The sequence below is a fragment of the Salarias fasciatus genome, chromosome 12, assembly GCF_902148845.1.
Source record: "Salarias fasciatus chromosome 12, fSalaFa1.1, whole genome shotgun sequence".
Taxonomy (NCBI): Eukaryota; Metazoa; Chordata; class Actinopteri; order Blenniiformes; family Blenniidae; genus Salarias; species Salarias fasciatus.
In genome coordinates, this window is record NC_043756.1 from 3,314,159 (window position 1) to 3,322,961 (window position 8,803).

Sequence of the window (8,803 nt, forward strand, 5' to 3'; positions counted from 1 at the left end):
GGCCAGAAAAAGCCAATGAACAAACTTCTCTTTCCTTTTTTTTTAAAAAACATGAACTTGTAATGAAAGCTGAAGAAAAAAGTGTTTTAAACAGTCTGTGTAGTCATGTGATCCACCACTGATTTGGAATTATTAGTTCACATGGACCGGGAGCTTTTCAGGTAAAGTTCTGTATTTTCGTATTAAAATAATAATATGAGTTCTGTGATATTTATTTAAGTCATGCAACTAAATAAAAGTGGCTTCTATCAGTTACACCTGATTACTTGAATTGAGTGGTTCTCATAATTTATATCAACTTGATATTAAAATGAAAACATTTCACTTCAGTAGCTCCCAGGTGGATCACATGACACACTGATTCAGACAAACCTCGTTCTATTAGCCTTTAATTAGCTTCATAATTTAAACGAGTAAGTGCTACAATAAAAAAGAAAGCACCTTTAATTTCCTTCTAATCAATAGCTACCATATAATATGTCCAATCTGCCTATTAATTGTCAGATTGATTTGAAAACTGCAGTAAGTGGGCACGTGTTTCCTGGATTTTGAGTGATCAGTGATCTTCTCCGGAGCTGCCGTGACTGCAGCAGGTTGTGTGACTGCAGCTCAGCTCTGGTGTGATCGTCGCGGCTCAGCCCTCCTCTCCTCTCTCTATCCCGCTCCCTGCAGACGCCGCGCCAGAGCGCACAGGCACTTTGTTTGCTGCGCTCCGCTGCGCGCAGTCGCTCGGAGTCTTTTTCCGCGGTTCCAGCGGCTGCGGGTCCTCATTCAGCCGCTGTCAGTCCACGGGATTCACTTTCCAGCGGCTCGCGCCTTTCTGAGCCGCGCTGCCGAGGTTTACAGTTGATTTAAGCGACCCTCTGCACGCGGGGAAGCGCGCGCAGGACGATTGTTCAATTTTGGTCACATTTTTCAATATTTTATTTTTGCTTTTTCTTCTTCTTCTGCTTTCACTTTCTGACATCTGCAAGAACATCTGACACCACTGAGGTAAGTCACCTGAACAGTGTGCTTTTCTGAAAAAGTGCGCTCTTTTTCTCACCCAACGCAAGAAGACTTTAATGCGTTCAAACAGTGAGATAACTCATTTGACCCGAATTTAAATGCAATTAAACCCTTCAATGAATGTTCTTTAAACAACAACAAAGTAACGGATAATGCACATCTATGGAAAGTCTCGATAACATCAACAAGTGTTCTAATGAATGTGGATTAATCCTTAATTAAAGTGGTTTCACAGTTTTTCAAACCACCTTTACCCTAAAAAAACACGTGCAGGAAAACAATTATGATGGATTGAATCTTTGTTTTGTTTTAGTGCCAATATAACAACATGTTCTAAAAATATCTTTGCACATAGCCTGAAAAGACAAACAACAGCACGAGGAATCAGGAGTGATTATGTAGCTCATTAAAACAACAAGGAAATGTCAGTAATTAGGTGGACAGCCACTTCAGACCAGCTTGCTTGCTGTCAGAACTACAATTTAAAGAGCATTCATCTTCTGAAGCTCACAGCTGATCTTTAAGAGCTGACAGATCATCTCATTCAGTGTTCTGGGTGGAAGTGGTGCTGAAATAATTCATTTCACCATTAATAAAAAAAAAACAAAGCAAAAACATTTTGACAGGGGTTTGCATTTTGTTGTTTTCGTAGAACAGGCTTTGTTTTCTGCCTTTAACTGGGACATGGTGGATTGTGTGTGAAGTGATTGGCACAAGTGTCCCTGAACCTGTTGCAGCACCTTTGCATTGTTTGTTTCTGCAGTGTCTGACATACCTTTTCCACCACAAAGTTCCGCTGACAGTGCTCAGCCTGGCCTGTGTACTGTACTATCCTTCTGTCAGTGGTGTTTTTCACATATTGAGAGCTTTTCCATTGCCATCAGCTGAAAATATTACATCCCATCTTTTGAGGTGTCCCTGACAGATCAGCGAGCCATTAGACCCCGCAGCTGTACAGTCACCGTGTCTTTGTAGAGATGTTTTCTGATAATGGAAAAGTCTTTCTTGCAGCTCCCGACAGTGCTAAAAACATGATTTTCCATATTTCCATATACATGCAAACACACCACTCCACAGCTGAATAACACACAGCCCTCACTCCTCAGATGGTGGGATGACAGCATGAAGACAATTTCATAAAACAGTCATTCATCGCAAGGGAAGCTTGGGGTGCTTAATGCTACAGGAAAAGCGCTCAGCGAGATATTTTATACTTGATAAAAATGAGGCATTTATGTGTGAAAGCTGTAGATTGCCAAAGTATTAGTGGAGATGGTGTTTCACTCTCCACAGCTGCACTATCAAATCTCAAACATCAGCGATGGAGCTCAAGCTGTAATGTATTCATCGTGTTATGCAGCCTCCTAAGTCGTCTGTGGAACGAAGCCATGCTGCTGTTTTATAACAGATTCCACATGGGGCTGAGGGGAAGGGGTTCACATGCAACAGGAAGATTTCCACAGTGATACCAGCCTGTTGTTGGTGACAGTTAACGAGGCTGCTCAATAAGGTCACTCCAGCGCTGCGTGTGTCAGTTCATGAAAAACGGCCAAATCAACAAGTGACAATGTGAAGGAACGATATGGAAGGTTTACAGGATGCACCTGGACGATTGTTAAAAAAAATCATAGGTGTAGGAATTCAACAGCTGCACGATATTTATTGTAGAGATTTACATGGTAGCGTAAAGCAAAGGGAGAGTTTATATACAGCTGTTATCAATATGTTGTACTGTGGAAACATGAAGATGTCTGGCATTTGACCAGAAAATACCAGAGGGCACAAGCAAGGCTGCCAAGAGACGCTGAACCCTCACATGCCTTTTCTCATGCTTATGTGCAATGATTAGTCTAATGTTGAACTTTTCTGTGTTTTGCTTTATAAGACGTGCCTTTAACTCCCGTTCGGAAACAAAATCAACACTGACAATGTGTCATGCACCAGAGTGATGCTTTTCTGTATAAAAATGACAGTAAGTCGCCATTTACTGCTCTCGTCACTTAACAACTTCAATTTCAAACAGTTTGGTTTTTGAAACTAAACTATTATTATTCAAGAACTGCACTGAAGAAGGAACAAGAGTTTCTTGAGTTCCGTCTCTCTTCCTAACAGCCTCCCTTCAGGAGCTGATTCATATTCAGACTTCAGAGGAATGCTCCCTCATCTGGAACGGGCGTGTGAGATGTGTGTGTGTGTGTGTGTGCAAACATTCGTACACAGGGTGAGAGGCAAGGCGTGAGTCCAGAGTTGAAATATCTGAGTTTAAAGGGGAGGAATTCTGGGTTTATTACGCTACTCCACTAGCATGTCCCCTTTGGGACCACTAGGTGGCACTGCAGGCAGAATGCTGCTACTGTACCAACAGAAAACCTCCTTTCTGACAGCGCTAACACAATGTTGCCAGAAGGGAACTGAACAGAAGCAGAGCTGCCTAAATAACAGAGAGAGTGAGAAACTTGTGCAGCACAGAGGAAAAAGCAGATAAGCTCTCTTACTGTGATGAAATGAGAAGTGCTGGTCATATCCACCAGCAGTATTGTTGTAGTGTTGATAATGCTTTGCATCGCCGCATCGGCCATTTATAACATCCACCGGTATTGAAGATGGGTTTGTTCCTTCAACGAATCAGCGTTGTTTCTTCTTTTAAACAAACATTTTCCTTCTTCAGAGTTGAATCAGCGAGAGATCATTTTTTGCTTTGAGGCACCGTTATTTCAACCGGTTGGACTTTGCCACCGACATCTTTGTCAAAACAGCGTGCACGATGCATAGAGAGCTCAGACAGCGTGAAGCTTTCCATTGAAGCATTCACAGCGACTTTGATCAGATTGTAAACAGATTCACCCACGTCCTCCAATCCAGTCACAGCGTCATTCAGACAGAGCCAATCTAATCAGATAGTGGTGTTTGCATCTCAAAATCTTAATCTAATTTGCATTTGATAGGATTACTACTGATCCATGTAGCCACAGTTGCTGTTGTGGAAGCAGCTGATGTTGCATTTTACTCCAATAACTCAAAATCAAGAGAGCATCCACTGTAAAATCTGTTTCTTCATGGCCATTAAAAACACCCTGTCATGATTCGGAGTGAAGCCCCCCAAAAACTGACTCAGCCAGATCCCGAAGGTTTGGAGGATTTGAGATATTCAGGAGGTGAAGGTGTCCATAAAGGGCCGCCCAGAAGCAGGTCCAAAGACACAAGCAGAGTCCCTGAACAGGAAGAATCCAAGAAGATTAAAGAATCCCGAAGCGAGATGCAGAATGTCTCGACACTAGGGAGCAAAGACGGTCTGGAACTCATGGAGAAGAGAGTTTTAATACACAGATGAAAGACATCGACAGCAATTAAACACACTGAGGGAGGACAGACGGGACGGCAGCCGAATATCAAATAATAGAACAGGAAAGGACAAACAGGTAAAAACACACACACAGAAGGAGACCTGACACACACAAAGCACTCTGTCATATGACAAATGAAACCGCACAAACATCTCTGAAAAGTGACCGTGCTCAAAACAACAACAACAACAAAACAAAATATGAAGCAGCGCATTTCGTCCATAAATCTCTTGATCTGATATGGATCCATGACCATGGGAGCCATCAAGTGTCCTCAGGAACAAAACAGAGGCATGCCGCTTTTTAAGAGAAAATGGGACAGCATTATTCTTCTTCTCCTTATTAACACTGCTTTTATTCATATCACTGACATCCATTTGCAGAAGGCACAATGTGCTTGGGTGTAATTTTCACTTTGATTAGCTGTTTTGATGTAAATGGGGCGCCATTATCTGATGGCGAGCAACTCATAAATCTTTTATGATTTGGAAACACCGTCAGGCACTGAATGTTCAAAACAAATAAAGATCACATCAGATACCACCCAAAGGAGAACTCACTCTTTTTGTGCTTTATTCTTTCTACCAAGCACTTCAGTAGCTGCAAAGTAAGTCTAGCGGTGACGCATTTGTCTGACATTTTACTGTGCAGACAATGTCAATCTTTGACGTGAGGTGAAAAATCTGTGCTGTCTTCCCGCGACCAGACGGACGTATAAAAAGTTTCTTTTCAGTGTTCTGCCACTTGAAAAAGCAGGGTGTAACAATGGAGTTATGATCTATCTTTGCTTTGCCTGAACCAGAAGACACACGGCCCAGAGAACGACCTGGGGTGGGGGGCAAGGTTTTTGTACACAGGTGGTCAAAACACGACGTGGTGGTCAAAACAGACAAGGAAAATCACAAAAAAACAAAGGAAAACCCACACAAAAAAATGTATGTTCAGGCTGGGGTCGAGATCAGACAGACGTAGCTTGTGAAATGCACAGAAGCTGCAGATGAAACATAAAGTGGAAACTGCCGACACACTGGGAGCGGGAGGAAAACGAGGCAGCGCTGACAGCGTTCAAGGGTGAGGGAGCACCGGGCAGGAAATGTAGGCAGAGCAAGACTTCACGGGACACGAGGCCAGAGAAGAGGCAGATCACAACAAACAAACTGGAAGCTAAAGCCAGAATCACAACGACTGAATCTCTGGAAATTTGTGCTCCAGAGAAATGTGGCTAAAACCCACTGCTGCTCTGCTGAATCTTCCTGCAGCTCTGGTAAACCTCTGGCTGCTCTGACGAAGCTTCTGCTGCTCTGCTAATCCTGCACCTGCTCTTCTAAACCTACTTTTATTGATTTGATTTTATATCGGAATTCTCTCCTTCCGCATCGGCAGGGTGTATTCCGTGAGGGTGTTTCTGACTGACTGGTGATGGCAGGATGAGAGGCTCACATTTCTTTTTGCAGATGGCTTTTTCCCTGTTGTCTGAGATCAAAAGAATGCTGGAATAAGGAAGACTGCTGGCTTTGCTTGCAAAGTATTTGCTCCGTCCCCGCCTCACTGCTGAGCCTCCGCATTCATCCCTTCATCTCTCTGCACACCACAACTTCTTGCTCATTTACTGACTCCTGTCTGGGGTTCGGTCAGTGTCAGGTGCTTTCAGGAAACAGCCGTAGAAAAGTGGAAGGATTGCTTGTTAACAATGCTAGCTTATTGCTAATTAGATTGTTCTTTTAATTGCACTTCGTTAATCAAAACACCATCCATAAAGGCTTATCACCATGGCAACATAAAACCAAAACAAATATATGATCTAAACATGCAGCAAAATAACACAGCATCATATCAACACCCGCCGCACAGGTGTGTGTGTGTGTGTCAGCACCGACTTTCCCTTTCAAAATGTGAAAACGGCGCTGTTTGTGACCTCCAGGGCTCTTTTACTGTCAGTGTCCAGGAAGTGGCTGCTTCTGCTTACGCTCATCTTCTTCACTGCTGAGTCAACATGGACTTGTAGCAGGAAGAGCAACGAAGTTCTCACCTGTCGCCCCGTTCTGGAATGCCTTCTACCTTCTTGCTCAGTTGTTGCCCATGTTAGATGCATGTGTCTTAAATGCGATGCACGTGCTCTCACACCAGTGTCTCTCTGCGGTGGTTGATAGTTGTTATGGAAATGCGTGTATGTGAGTGTATGTGATTTGATATACACATGATTTGAGGTTGTTAGGGACAGAGCACTCTGTGCTTCTTTGACACTTTGTACAACTGATTGTGAAAGCTGTGGATCAGTAGACAGTGTCAAACACAGAGACACTAATTTACTCCCTGTCAACCTGCTTAGATTGGAGCAACACTGCTCTACAGTAATTAACAGCATTGCCTGGAAGCAGTGAGATTCCTTCTGTGTGGAATTTTCACTTTCTGCTCATGCATATGTGAATCTTTTTCCAGCTTCCTACCATAATGTCCAGGCGCATGCAATTGGATAATTGGTGCCTCTGAACGGACTGCCAGCGTGAATGCATGTTGGAGCTTTGTTGGTATGTTGTGATGGACTGCTGACCTTTTGGAGACGTGCTCCGCCTTTCGCAGTCGATCGTGATGAGTATAGTCGAGCCTGCAGAACGTCACGATCTTAGACTAGATAACATTGCATACAAGACGAACTCCAGCTATAATTCACCTCCATGACAGAGAGAAGGCGGTTGCAAAGCATTCTTGTGTGTTCTCATCTTTGCCAAAATTGCTTTGTCGGTTGGTTTGCTCTGAAGTAATAGCCTCATGGTTCATGGTCTTTATCAAAAACATGTCTTAATTATTCTCTTTATTTTCTGTTGAGCTTAAAATAAAACCAAATCCTGTTTAGGCAACTCTTGATTGCTGCAGTGCATCAGTGCTGCTTCTGCTGCGTTGTCACGGCACAAGCAGCGCATGCAAACTGACCCATGTACCTCCTGCAGGGCGGAGCCAGAAATGTGTTTCATATAGGCATGTGCCGATATGAAAATTTGATATCACGATATTGGTGGCCCAAAATATCACGATTCACGATATTATCACGATATTGGCGCATTGCTTTTAATACTATTGAAAATGCTCAAAAACACTGTGAAATCCATCAACATCTATCAACAACACTGTGCATTTAAACACGCCTGAGCAAATTTTGATAAAGTAGAGGGAAAAAATGAAACATTTACTCTCGCCTATTTTTTTTCTAGATTCCTTATTGAAAAACACAATGATAACAATGAAGCAGCCATAAAGCTGCCACTGACTGCATTCAGCAACTCCTGGACTACAACTGGACCAGGTTTCATGAGAACAGCATAAAGCACACAGATTTTATAGTGTTTAGTTTGGATAGAACCAGGAGAACCCTTCATTTGGCCATTTGGAGACCAGCCTGTGCCAAACTATACTAAGTGGGTTTATAACTTATTTGAAAGGAATCTGACTTTAAAATACTTTTAATTTCCACTACAAGAGTCTGTATATATGCAATGCAGCCTTTGGCTCTGATATTTAGCCACTATATTATACATTTCTGCACAGTTTTTGTGCAGAAACTTATAATTGTGCACAGTATTGTGCACAGTATAAAATACTTTTTAATAAATGACTGAGCTATAACATTTAGTTTCCAACTGAAATATATTTATAATACTAAAATCAATACGGAAACGGAAGAAATGCTCAACGCACATGCAGGACAACTCTGACCAACCAGCTCGTCTGGAAAATGACCTTTGGTGGGGGGGGGGGGGGGGGGGGGGTACGCAAATAATGAGAGGTGAGAGACTAATAATTTCATAGTTGAGATCTTATCATCAGCTAACCAGATGGCCGACATCGGGGTGAAATGACAAAGAAAGATGTTAATTCTGAGCCGGTAATTTTTCTCCTCATTAAAAAAAAAAAAAGATTAAAAAAATGGATTCAATCTGAGTGAATCGCAAATTCATCGTCCTGAAATTGCTCACTAATTACAACCCACCGTTTCAAATGATGTTTTTTGTTTGACCGTGACTGGATAATAAGCCCCGATCAATCAGAGCTGGAGATATAGAGCTAGTGTGACGGTGTTTGTATGGCCACACACACACACACACACACACACACCATTTCTGAGCTTCTTTTTGAATGTATTTTTTAGCAGCAGAGTAAAGACTCTTTGTCCCTTTGTGGTGATGGAACTGATTGCGTGCATGTTCTGTTGTTAGAGTGTGTATAATGTATAATGAATGCTTTGAAGTCTGGTGAGAAATTCAATTTGATAAAAGTGTCAAGGAAGCAGGTTGATACCCAACACGACATGAACTCTATGGAAGCTACACCCGGTGTTTGTCGTCGGGAGAAGCTGAAGTTTTCCAGAGGAGCTGGTTGAATGCTGAGTGGTAATCCACCGTTTCATGCTGCTACCCCTGCTGTGGGCCGCCTGCCTGCTCTGGCAGCTCACCCGA